A 13,899-nucleotide genomic window follows, 5' to 3' on the forward strand; every position below is an offset into this window, starting at 1 on the left:
CTGTTATATAACAATGGATATAGATACACTCGATATATAAATATTATTTTATTTTCATGCACATCCTAATTTTGCTGTAATAATGTCACAGATGATCAGGCAGTGCATTGTAACTCTAAATGCCACAGACTCAAGACTCAATCAAAAGTCTCATAAATTTCTTGTTTTCAATCAAAAAAATTTAAATAACTTCTATTTTTCCTTTCTCATACTACCTACCTTTTGGAGAAATTGCTTTTTTATGTAAGACACAGTAGTTTTGGCTAGTAGGAGGGATAAGCCTGTTTTTTATGATCCCAAGATTGGGATCGGAACGGCCTCGTGAGAGAACAGGTGAGGTTAATCCATTAGAAGACCAGCCACCTCATGCGGGAGCTTGATTGTTGCCAGCTGAAAAGATCCTGTGAACAGACTCTGGGAGAAGATATGTAAGTGATCCCAGAACTGGAGGCAGGGCTTTTGGCTGTTCATTGCTCCACTTTGAGCCGCTCCTAGAGAGAACTGCTGGAGGGAAGGCTTCGGGGCTCTGGCTCCTGCTGAGGTTCTGGGTTCTGGCTACTCCAGGTTCTAGCAGAAGAAATCCTGCTGATTACACCAGGAGAATCCCTCCTCGGAGCTGATATCCTTACAGTTTTGCTGTTGTGTTCCTTAATCCTCATTTCATATGGTTTCAGTTAGTTGGGTTATAAGTGGCGTACAGTTGGTTAATAAGTTATAATAAAATATATTAGATAAGAAAATTGAGCCTACAAGTAGTTTTGTTTGCAAGGCTATCAGTCATCCCAGTGATCTTTTAAAATAAGAGGTAATTATTCTATTTTGTGTATTTCTGAGCGCTTGTACGTACACCATGCAGGCAGGAGCCCATGGAGGTCAGAAGAAGAGGTAGGAATTGCAGTTCCATGTGGTTGTGAGCTGCCATGGGTGCTGAGAACTGAACCCACAGCCTTTGCAAAAGCTGCAAGCGCTCTTAGCTGCTGAGCCATCTCTCCAGCCTTGGCATCAGTCATCTTTGCTGAGGATCAGTACGTCATGAAAGCTTCTCACTATAAAGCTTGTCATTTTTAAAACTAGAACAGTCATGGGATGGCACACCGAAGTCTTCAAAGGTAGCAACACAAAGGCACAGTAGCAACACTCTCTACTGATGCTTCTCTCTCTCTCTCTCTCTCTCTCTCTCTCTCTCTCTCTCTCTGTCTTCCTATCTCTTCTTTCTCTTTCGCCCCCTTCTCTCTCTGTACTCCTCTCCTGCTAACCTATCTTGTCTCCCTTTTCCTTTTATTAAAACAAACAAACAAACAAAAAAAAAACCCAAAAAATCTGAGTTAGATTACACATCTATTCTTAAAAGCAGCAAATTGTTACCAAAGTGTATAGGAAAATGAAAGTGCCTTTGAGGTCCGATGATACCCTTCCCGTGTACTCCACAGTAGGTGTGAATTGAAATGGAATGATACGAGCAGAGCAAACGGAGGAAGAGTTAAAGGCCTGTTGCCTTTGTTCCTTCCTTTCCTTTACTGCAGAGTATAATCAATACCTTACAACAAGGTTAATACACTGTCTTCAAACATGGTATTATTCTTTCAAAAGCGCACAATAACTTTATTAGTTCTGCTGTCTGCAGTCTCTCTGAAGTGACAAGATTGGGTGGGTGTGTCAGTCATAAACAATTCCTGGTGCCCTCTGTTGGAGCATCTTCTTTGTACACCAACCTTAGCAGGGAGAGCCATACACCTGCAGGTAATTTTTATGGTGGAAGTTCTAATTTTAATTAGTATAATTAGCTGAAACAAAACAAAACAGAGTTTACTTTCTCTGCTTACTGGTTATTGAATATTCAAATCTTACATCTGTTCCCTATTCAAGTGAAAACTGAGTTGCTTAGTTTTGTATCAGAACAGGCTTAGTTTAAATCTGTAGCAGGACAAAAACCCAGCTTTCTTCTGGATATTTTGGCACAGGTGACTGTAACTTTTTAAAATAATGGTTTATTTATTCTTATTTTGCGTGCACTGGTGTTTTATCTGCACGTGTGTCTGTGTGAGGGTATTGGATCCTCTTAGAACTGAACTTACAGACAGTTGTGAGCTGCCATGTGAGTGTTGGGAATTGAACCTGGGACCCCTGGAAGAGCAGCCAGTGCTCTTAATCTCTGAGCCTTAAAATTCCAGTAAACTTCAAACCCCTACCAAGATCTAGCCAATGGACAGAACATTCTCCACAGTTGAGTGGAGAGTGGGGACTGACTTTCACACAAACTCTGGTGCCCCATATTTGACCATGTCCCCTGGATGGGGAGGCCTGGTGGCACTCAAAGGAAGGATAGCAGGTTACCAAGAAGGGACTTGATACCCTATGAGCATATACAGGGGGAGGAGGTTCCCCCTCAGTCACAGTCATAGGGGAGGAGAGTAAGGGGAAAATGGGAGGGAAGGAGGAATGGGAGGATACAAGGGATGGGCTAACAATTGAGATGTAATATGAATAAATTAATTTTTTTAATTTAAAAAATGATTTATTTATTTTTGTTTTATGTGCATTGGTGTTTTGTCTGCATGTGTCATAGAATGTTACTTTTTAAAAGAGATAACCATATAAAAGTATTTGTGGTTCTAAAAATATGTTAAAAGTAAAAACAAAATTACTGTGTAAGTAATATTTCTTTCTTTCCTTCTTTCTTTTGTTTTTTGAGACAGTATTTCTCTGTGTACCTTAGCTATCCTGGACTCCGAACTCACAGAGATCTGCCTGCCTCTGCCTCCCTGAGTGCTGAGATTATAGGTGTGTGTCACTGTGTCCAGCTATAAGTAACATTTCTAAGTTTCCTCATTACTAGAATTTTGATATATCAGAAACCCTTTGTTATAGTTATCTTATTAATGACCACTGTAACCAAGTTACTACTAATAAAAATGTACTATGGGATAAAAATAAATCAAATATCTTTTTGAGCTGAACATCTACAGGGTAACATCATATTAAGTAATTTAAACTGTAATTTCAAATGGAGAAAAAAAGAAAAGAAAAGAAAAACAACCATGTGTGTGTGTTAATTTCATCCAAAAAAGGCAGGATGGTTCATATTAGCGTGATCTATGATACAATGTGGTATGATGCTTAGTTTTAAGGTCAGCTTGCCACAATGTAACCACCTGTACAAAAACAAAACAAAACAAAACAAAAACAAAAAGCAAAAACAAAACACCTGGACAAATGCCTTAATTGAGGAATTGTCTTAATTGAACAAGGAAGCCCTACCCTCCGGTGGGCGTGGCCAGCTCCTTCTGATAGCAGCTCAAATCACCTTTGCTTTGGCCTTCCCTCTGGCCACAGAGTTAACTTTCCCTAGTGCTGCCACTGGGATCTCCTCGCTGACATCATAACCAGCGTTTTCCAGCTTTCTCCATGGACTGAGGAGAAGTAGCTCTCCGGGAAATCCTCTGTTGCCCTCAGTGAAGGGTTGGGACAGCTGAGGTGCTCAGCTCTGTGGGCTGACCAAGCAACAGGCTTTCAGCCTCTCTGGTGTGAGGCAGCTGTTACTGTTTTGCCTGTACTGCCCAGGCGATTGTAGTAAATCCACACACAGATGTTAGACATAGGCTTGGGGTCACAAAGAAAGATCACCACCAAACAGAAGGGTCTGAAGGAGGCATGCTGGGAACAGTGAACTCAGGATAGCAAATGCCTTGGCTTATAGTCTAGCTAGGGGAAGTGACTATGCCTTTCCCGTAGGCTAGAAGCAGATCTCACAGTCTTAATCAGTTCGCTAGTCGGAAGAGAGTTAGTGACAGGAAATGAAAGAGGAAGAGAAAGGGGTCCCTGCTCCATGGGAAAAGAGTGGGTACTCCAGGCCATCAAATTGCTGAAAGGCAGCAGGAGACTGTGTGTATACAAAGGTTTTACTGAGTGGGGATATTAAAATATTTGCATAAAAGTCTTATAACGTGGAGGGGTTGGGGGGGTGGGGCGTGTGGTGGTGATCAAGAGATTTGAATTCCTTGTCCTAAGTACAAGTTTTATACTATTTGATAGAAACAACTCATTTTATATTTCTTACAAATACATATATTCAATCTACCAGCTTTGTTCTTCTAGAGGACTCTAGTACAGTGGGGTTCCTTGTAAGAGAAAATGGCTATCAGTAGAACAGTTGTGTAGACACACAGGAAAAAGTTATCTAAAGAGGAAGGCGGAGGTGGGGAGGTCACTTTGCCACAGTCTGAGGCGTCCTAAAGATTGCCACTTATCACCAGGATACAGGAAGATGCCAAGAAAATCCTTTCCATACAGCCTACGCTGACAGCGTGGTCCTACCGAGGTGTGATGTTGATTTGTAGCCTCTGAAACTGTGACATACTCCTCTGTTGTCTAGAGCCACGCCATGTGGTTGGGTGTACTTACGAAGCTGGCTCACTGTCCTCTGGCTATGTGGCCTTCCACTGAGTCAAGACTTTGTTAAAGGTTATATTCCTCAAGCTCTGTGGAGCACAGGCTGTGGCTGGCGGTACAGAAGTTCAGACTTTGTGGGAGTAGAGACAGCTGCTAGGGACGGTGGAGGACACGGACCTGCCATGCAGTTGCTGCAGCCAGTAAGTAATCCTTTCACAATGTGCTTTTATTCTGATGTTCCTCAAAAAGTGAAACTCTGAACAAGGGAAAAATAAATGTATTATCACCTTTTCAATGACTCAACAGAAATGACAATCATTTTAATTTTTTGTACCCCTGGGCCTGTAGAGACGGCTCAGAGTTTCAGAGGACTGGCTGCCCTTGTAGAGGACTTGACTTCAGTTCCAGAACCCTCTTGATAGCTCACAGCTGCCTAACACTCAAGTTCCAGGGGATCCAATGCTTTTTTCCAACCTTCAAGGGTCCTATGCATGCATGTGGAGCACAGACATAAATACAGGCAAAACTCTAACGCACACCAAAGTGGAGAATCATCTTTTATTGAGATCACGAAGTAGAAATTTCAAATAATTGTATGGCCGGAAGTTCAGTATCAGTAGGTTAACTTATGACTGGATTTTTTGTCTGGCCCTTCTTTTTTTTTTTTTTTTTTTTAAACCTTTGGCCTTATTTTATTACAATCTAGTGTCAGTTTGCAGTATTGCTTAGAAACACTCCAATTTCTTCATGCCAAGAAAGGAAAGCTTCTATGATCAAGACAGGATCTTGTACTAGTCTGAGAGAATGGAGAAAGAAAACAGGACAGAGTTGACAGCCTGGCCACAAGATAATCAGAGGATGGAATATTACATCAAGGAGAGGAAATAACCACCGCACAGCAACCAGACCAAAGAGGCAGAAACAGACAGTGCCCTGGAAATATGTAAGTTGCACAATATTAGATCCCCTATCAAATACAGTATTTGAAAGTAATATTTTATCTTAACTATATTGTTGTGTGATAATTTAATGAAAACAATTTAGGTGACTGTGCTTTTGCAGTTTATTTATAACCAGACAAGAAATTGAGAGGTTGTGAGTAGCTTTGCCCACGGTATGAAGGAGAATAAAATAGATGTCCAGAGATCGAACTCTGTCATTAAATTAGCATCAAACATGTTTACTCAGGACTGTGGGCTTGCTCTCTGTGTCTTTTAGATATTACCGATAGTAATGTGACATTTAATTAATTTGTGTTTATAAAATAATCATTTTATAATATGTCATATGAAAAACCCTTTGTGAGTGTGTGTGTGTGTGTGTGTGTGTGTGTGTATGCTTGCAATAATATTCACTAATAAACAGTACAGTACCTGCCCCCTCAAAAGCCTTCTCGGCTGAAATGTTTACAGTCAGTCCTGATACAAGTAAACTCATTTGCTGCTATGAGGAGACAAGAGGTGCAAAGAATCTGAGAGGAGAATGGAGTGGAGGGGCATTTCAGCTTTTCTCAGACTGTTGTCAACAGGTTATTAAAAAACGAAACAACACGGACAGTTATTATCGTAGGACCACACTACGTTCCTGCTTGCTTCCCTACTCTCTATGCTGTATTCTCCTTTGTTCACATTATTTTCTATTTTCTATATTTTTGTCCATTACCTTAGTCCTTGGGATCTTTCCTCTTCTCTAGTCCTTGGAGAACCATCCATTTTGTCAACATTTACCGTGCTAGTGATCATTTCAGGGAGTTTCGTGGCAAGTCTCCACTTACAACAAATATATGAGGGATGAGTCCAAATCCTGATATAGGATATAAAATATACATTTGGGAGGGCATGGCGGAATCCATATAGAAATTAAAATGGTAAGAACTGCATCACTTTCCCCTTGTTATATGTATATAGGAAATACGTGAATTTATAAATTATATATATGACAAAGAAAAGGAGGTAGGTAGCCAAATTCACACCATATACATGTAAAAATATTTTCAGACCGTGAAAACAATGAAGAATCTAAAACAAAATTGAGGTCAGTGTCTACAAGAGCAACTATTAGGTGCAAGAAGATGGTAGAAGGATGTTTTATAAGAAGTAAAGGAAAACGATTTTAAAATAAATTTTCTATAAAGCTACTCTTCAGATATGCAGTATGATAAAAATATCCTCCTCAGCCACAGAAGACATCAGGAGGATTTTGCTGCAGAGACTCACATGAATATAGTTATGGCTAAAGTGGGTAGTAGGACAGAAAAAAAAAATCAAGTAATGCTGCAATTGAATATGGCCTTAAGAGAATAACTGTATCTATGCAATATCAGAGGTAAAATATATGTGAAATGATATTAACAATAAAAGAAGCAGTACATAAAAGAGAGTAAAAAGCCCATAGACACAACAGTAGAAATGATCCACTATGTAATAAGAACAGAAAAACAAAAACAAAACAAAACAAAAAAAGTCTATGGAAAAGCTCCAAAGGTGAAGGGGTAGCCACAGAGCTTAAGAACATGTTTGGAGCCAGGCGTGGTGGCACACACCTTTAATCTCAGCACTTGGAAGGCAGAGGCAGCTACACCTTTGTGAATTCGAAGCCGGCCTGGTCTACAAAGAGAGTTCAGGTCAGCCAAGACAACACAGAGAAACCCTGTCTCAAAAAACTAAATTAAGAAAGAAAGAAAGAAAGAAAGAAAGAAAGAAAGAAAGAAAGAAAGAAAGACAGACAGACCTGAGAAGTATGCTTGGTGTCTACCTCTAGTCTCTATCTGAACACATATGTGCCTGTATGTACATGTACGTGCGCAAGCAAATACACACAGACACATACACAAACACATATCCACACGTGAACACACACACGAGGAAATTAATAGTATATCAGTAATTTCCAGGAAAATGTCAAGTGGCGTAGTATACATACAACTGGAGTTCCTATGGGGCACAAAAGCAGACAGCATTTACTGCAAGAAGCACTGATCAAAATCGTTTCCAAATCTGACAAACATTATAAATTCACAGGTTAAATGAAAATAAAGGAAAGAAGAAAGAAAATTAAAAAGTAGGAGTGGAGGCAGGCTCCTATAATCCCAGCACTCAGGGAGCAGTCACAGGAATTTTGAAGCCCGGCACCTGCTATGTGGTTAATTTGAGGCTAATCTGGCTGAGGTGAGACTTTGTTTCAAAAAATCAAAGTCAAAAAAGTTTGAAGCACCCCAACAGAGGGACACCAACATTAAAAACCTTGCGCGATTTTTTCATGGGAGAGTAAACAAAATGCCTCCTGGTTATTTGTCCCTCAGCACTGGTTCTGACCTTCAGAACTGTGGGTTAGGAGGAGACACAAATAGGTGAAACTTAAAATTGTATTTGTTTTTCAAGACAGAGTTTCTCAGTGTAGTCTTGGCTGTTCTGGATTCACTTTGTACACCAGGCTGGCCTCCAAATCACAGAGGTCTGCCTTTTTCTGTCTCTCTGAGTGCTGGAATCAGAGGCGTGTGCCACTATGCATGGCTAAAACACTGTATTTCAAAACAGCCAAAAAATAAAAAAAAATTTAAAGACACTGTGGGAAAGAGAAGAGAGCAGAAACAGAAAACAATATGGGTACAGATATAAGATCTTTTTCCTGGGCATGGTGATACATGTCTGTAGAGAAGGTGAGGGCCAGAGCATTAGGAGTTTCAGGCCAGCCTCAGCCATATAGAAAGGTCAAGGTCAGTCAAGACTCTTTGAAGGCCCGTTTTATAAAAAAAAAAAATTAATTAATTAAATTATTTCGTATTGTGCAAATTATTTTTTTAAAAGGGTTGATGGTTTAAAAGTTATGCAGTATATTTGGGAGTGTTCTGACACATACAGCAGTGAGATCTATGCCAGTAACTGCAAAAAGAGAAAAATGGAAAAGCATGAGCAAAAGAGTACCACATAGGATGGCATGGTGTTACCAGGAGACAGGCTGTGAAAGGAGCAAAGACACATTTCGGAGATAACAGTCAAATGTGAAAGTAAAGGAATGGCAAAGTGTAGCATAGATGATATTGGACTCAACAGTATAGTGGTTCTCAACCTGCGGGCCATGATCCCTTTGGAGGTCAAAAGACCCTTTCACAGGGGTCACCTAAGACCAAGCAAAACACAGAGATTTACATTATGATTCATAACAGTAGCAAAATTATGAAGTAGCAACAAAAATACTTTTATAGTTGGGAGTAACCACAGTATGAGGAACTGTATTAAAGGGCCGAGCTTTAGGAAGGTTGAGAACCAACTGCTTCCTGTGGGCTCTGAGAAGGGCATGATCTTTGCTAGCTGCACATCATTTAATTCTGGGGACTCTGAGAGGGTATAAATATCAGAGCCCAGAGAGGGATGGCACGCTCCCTCCGAGGAATAAGGTTGCTGTTGCGCATGGTTGCTGTTATTGAGGTCTGACAACAACAAGAAGAAATTGAGATATCCTGAAACAAAGATTGAACTTGCCCCAAAGAACCCGGCCCTAATCAGCAGGAGGCAGTCAAAAGAGAACAACACTCCTTCCCCTACTAACCATCTTTCTCTCCTACCTGGTGTTGGAAGGAACTGGGGTGGAGAAGGGAGGTAGAGACGTAAGAAACCCCAGGAAAATAGATTTAAAAAAAAAGATGCCAACATACACCACCTCTCTCTGGCTTGATAAAGGCTTTCAAAACAGCATTTACTTGATGCAGTGGCCAAAACTGATTATTGATTACGAGTTGTGGTGTGTGGAGGTGGTGATAGTGTGTCTGTGTGTGGCAGAAGAGGACATTAGTTTGTCAGGATGGCAGTCAATCAATAATCCTACTGCTTTCTGTCCCTCCTCCCCTTACCCCTAAATACTAGGGTTACAGGCAAGAATGGCCACGTCTAATTTTTTTTTTTTTTACACACGTCCTAAAGTTCTGAACTCAGGTCTTCAGGCTTGCACAGCAAACACTTTTATCCACTGAGCCATCTCTCCAGCCCAGATTTTAAGTTCTGATGCTAAAGACATAGCATACTCCTTGCCAGGTTTTCAGAAATACTATGCGTCACCATGGCCTTCCATGCCAAAAGATAAGGGATTATTTTGACTTTGACTCCACCTGTTAAAGGTTCAGCTCATGTGTGAAGGTCCCATGCTACATCCTTTTCTCCCATGGAAATTGTCATTTGTCATCCTTACTCACCCTACGACTTATGAGTAAGGCTGCCTGCTTGCTAATTGCATTACTTTTCTCTAGCCATTGCAGCAAATTGCTACAACCCCCTGCTTGAGACAACTGACAATTGTTCTCTTACAGTTCCTAGGTTAAGTTTCTGATGAGGTAGGTGTCACGGGGTTAAAACCATGACATCTGCAAGATAGCATCCCTTCCCTGGGAGCAGAGGATAAGCAGGCCTCTGTCTTTTCCAGCTACTAAAGGTTTCCAGTGCTTGTTTGTTTGCTTGTTTTTTAATCTTATGGCCTCCTACTCCATCTGTCTGCATCACATGCTTATGTCTCTGGAATGGCTTTTGCCTCTACATCTGTTTCTCATTGGATCTCTCTTCAACTTTTTTGTTTGTTTGTTTTTTGAGACAAGGTTTCTCTGTGTAGCCCTGGCTGCCCTGGACTCACTTTGTAGACCAGGCTGGCCTTGAACTTTCAGAGATCCACCTGCCTCTGCCTCCCCGAGTGCAGGGAATACAGGCCTGTGCTTCTTTGCCTGGATCCCTCTTCTGCTTTTAATTACCTCATGATTACATAAAGCCCACCCAGACAATTCAGTATAACGCTATTTTAAGGTGAGCCATCTCAATTCTCTCTGTGCAGCCCTGCTTTTCCTTTGCTCTGTACTGTAATGCATTCATGGATTCTGGGGACAGGAATGTGGCCATTTATCACTTCCTGTGGGTTGGGGAGGTGTTTTCCCACCTACTAAATATTTTCTAGCATCAGCTTTTGTTAGTAGTAGCACATACCTCCACCCTTTCATCTCCTAGTGGCTGTATTGACACTCCCATCACTAATTTCCTGTTGTTTAAGTGCCTGGCAATTCCATCTCTCAGTGGAAGTTAAGCAGGCCCTTTCACACACTGAAATAAAATTTAAGTCTATATCCTACTATTAATGTCTAACTTTGGAGTTGGAACATTCTCCAGCGGGCCCTCCCTGCCCACTTTTTTCTCTCCTCCTTCTCTTCTTCCTTTCTGCCTTCTTTCGTTTCTTTTTCTTCTTTCATGACATTACTTTGGTATGAGTTTGAAGGATTGTAAGAAAGCTACAGGGGCTGGAGAGATGGCTCAGAGGTTAAGAGCAATGACTGCTCTTCCAAAGGTCCTGAGTTCAATTCCCAGCAACCATATGGTGGCTCACAACCATCTATAATGTGATCACATCCCCTCCTCTGGCCTGCAGGTATACATGCAGACAGAGCACTGTATGCATAATAATAAATAAATAAATCTTAAAAAGAAAAAAAAGAAGAAGAAAAAAGAAAGCTACAGGGACGTTGGGTGTGTTGATATAGTTTGCTGCTCGATCCGAAGAGGGAGCTGACTGCTGGAACTGTTCAAAGAAAGGTTGTCGAGCCTAATTCAAGTATTCTGTCCCAAACTACCTCTTTTAACCCCACCCATTCCTGACTCCAGCTACCTGGGACATCAAGTCAGGTGACACCAAGTGATATAGAGCTGCTGCCAATGGAAATACTGACCTTGTATGTCGGCTCATTATTTCAGTCTTATTAAGAAACACTGTTGCAGTCTGTGACCAGAGAAGAAAATACAGTGTGTCAAGTCAAAATGTAGTTTGTTACTTCCACAGAGAAACAAAGAAAACAAGGCTAAGAATTCAAATCCAAAATAAACTACATCAACATTTTGTGCATACAAATAAAAAAAAAAACCATGTCTTAATTTTGTCTTTGCTACCTGTAGGAGAGAGAAAGATATTTTTGTGTTGATCCCAAGTGAGAGAATAGGATGTTTTTCCACTTACAAGTCAAACCACTTAGTGGGGGAGCTTGGATGTTGCCATCTGAAAACATCCTATTAGAGATTCTGATATATATACCCAGAAAAAAAGGCTTGAAAGAGGATTTAGGATTATTTTGGCTGTTCAACACTTCGAGAAACCCTCCTAGAGAGAACTGCTCCAGGGAAGGCTTCAAGGCTTTGGACTCCAGCTGAGGCTCTGGGCCTCAGCTGCTGTTTCCAGTTCCAGCAGCCACCGTGGTTGAATTGCTGGTTTGCTGAAGTCTTGCTGATTGCCTTGGGAGAATCGTTTCTCCTCCTTGGAACTTATATCCTTAAGGTTTCATTATTGTGTTCTTTAATCTCCTTTTCCTATTGTTTGGGTTAGTCGGGTTGTAAGTGAGGTACGCTCTGTTAATGAGTTCATAATAAAGTGTAACTGTTAAGAAAATTGAGCCAACAGTTACCAAGTGATAATTTGGACATACTAAAAAATAATGATTTTTGTTTGTTTGTTTTGTTTCTTGTTTTTATTAAATATTTTTATTTTTTACATATACATTTACACTATTACACATATATACAATAAACTAACCACAGCAAGAACCATGACACAATCAGGAATTATATAAATGTTACATTCTTAGTGTTTTGGCTATTTGTATTTGGCAGCCTTGAGGAAAACATCTTTCCTATCTTGGTGTGTCTAAAATTCTGAATGTAAATCAATATCTACCATATCTTTTCATTATTACCTTAAATCATCTATCTAGACCTAAAAACATCTTAACCCCTAAACAATTAAGCTTAATTGTAAAACTAAACTATCTGGTCTTTGACCCCATCAGAGACTTGAGAAGAAATAAACTTGATTAATTGATTGCGCTCTTTTAATTTCTGTTTATATGATGATTATATATGCTCACCAAAAGCTTCCTTAAGTTCACGATGACTGCTTATGTATACCTTAAACTAGAAACTTTCAGCATTTTTGTTTTTTTTTTTTTCCCCTCTCTTTTTTTAATGGAGTAAATCTCTTCATTGGTATAACAAGACAAAACGAACACCTGCCAGGCTTCTTTTTAACTTCTCTCTTAAAGCAACTTGATATTTGCCTTCATGTTTCTCTCTCAGCTGGTTCCTTCTTTTTCTCTTTTCTTTAGACACAGAGTGGCAGTGGTGTGGGTGACACTGGTGATAGGGAACTGATGACTATTGTTGTAAAAGTCCCCCTCCCCCACTTATAACTATTTCAGAGTCAATTCCTATGGTCAGAGAGCAGATACTGCTACATTCAAAAGACTTAAGTAAAGATAATCTGGGGATGGTTTAGCTCCTGAATGACCCAAGCAAGAAGTATCCCAGTGATATCGTCAAAGTCTATATGCACCTTCTAATTAAACTATGGTCTCTGATTACAAGAAGCTGCCGCTTGACAATTCCTATTGGGCTGGGGGTGGGGGTGGGGCAGGAGATCTCATTCTGTCTTAGAAAGAACCACAGCACTCCCCTAGGGTCATTTTACTTAATGCCCATAGCTTTGCTTTGTGCCTAGAGCTATTATAATTTTATAAACAAAGAAAACAGAATATAAAGTTATTTACAGAGGGAAATAAATCTCCAAAATAAATTGAAAGGCAGAAGACCAATGGTCTGATTAGAACTAGTTTGCCTTATTCCCTTATTCCTTCATAAAATAATTCAGTACTTAATATGTGTGAAGCAGTGAGTTAGACAAGGCAGAGATTTGCCCCCTTGATATTATGTTGAGAAAGAGACAAAAGGTAAGGTAGATGTATTTCTAAATATTCATGAGGAAATGACATAAGAATCCCACAGAGCGGGGAGAGCTATCCTTAGTGGGCTACGTAAGTTAGTTACATCCTTAGGCAGCCTGTGGCAGGAGAGGTTGGAAGGACATGGCACACACTTATGCAGTGCAGGTGGGGCTAGAGCGGCATGGAGAAAAAAACATTTGTGGAATGTTTTTGGCAGCATCTAAGCACTTTTATTCTGAAGCAGGGTCTCACTGCGTAGCTCTGGTTGGCTGTGTAGACCAGGCTAGCCTCCAACTCACAGATTTAGCTCTGCTTCCTGAGGGATTAAAGGCCTGGGTCACACACTTGCTAAAAGCAGATCTTAAGTTTTAATTTTGCCTTGCTTTGGAGGATTTCTCTTTCCCTCACAGTACTACAGGAGAAGTTCCTGTGTGAACTAGACTACACAGGATGATGTAACTCTTTCCTCCCCTAAAGGCCAAGAGGGTATGTGATCCCTCCATTGTAACTGCTCTTTTTCTCTTTTCCTATCACCCCAGCAATGCTGTTCTGTTTTAGACTTTTTTTTCCCACTCTGTAGGAAAATAGTTATGTCAATAGTTATGTCCTCCTCTGGAACAGTAATAGGAAAATAACACATAACAAAGCCAGCATATTTTAATATTAATAAATTTTACATTAAAATTCATTAATTTTAATTGAAATAGTTTATTTTGGTAAAAAAAAATATATTTTCCAGCTGTCCAAATATACACCATGGGAAAAGAAGGTGGTGG

The sequence above is a fragment of the Acomys minous genome (assembly GCF_964271855.1).
Source record: "Acomys minous genome assembly, chromosome: 3".
In the NCBI taxonomy this organism is placed as follows: Eukaryota; Metazoa; Chordata; class Mammalia; order Rodentia; family Muridae; genus Acomys; species Acomys minous.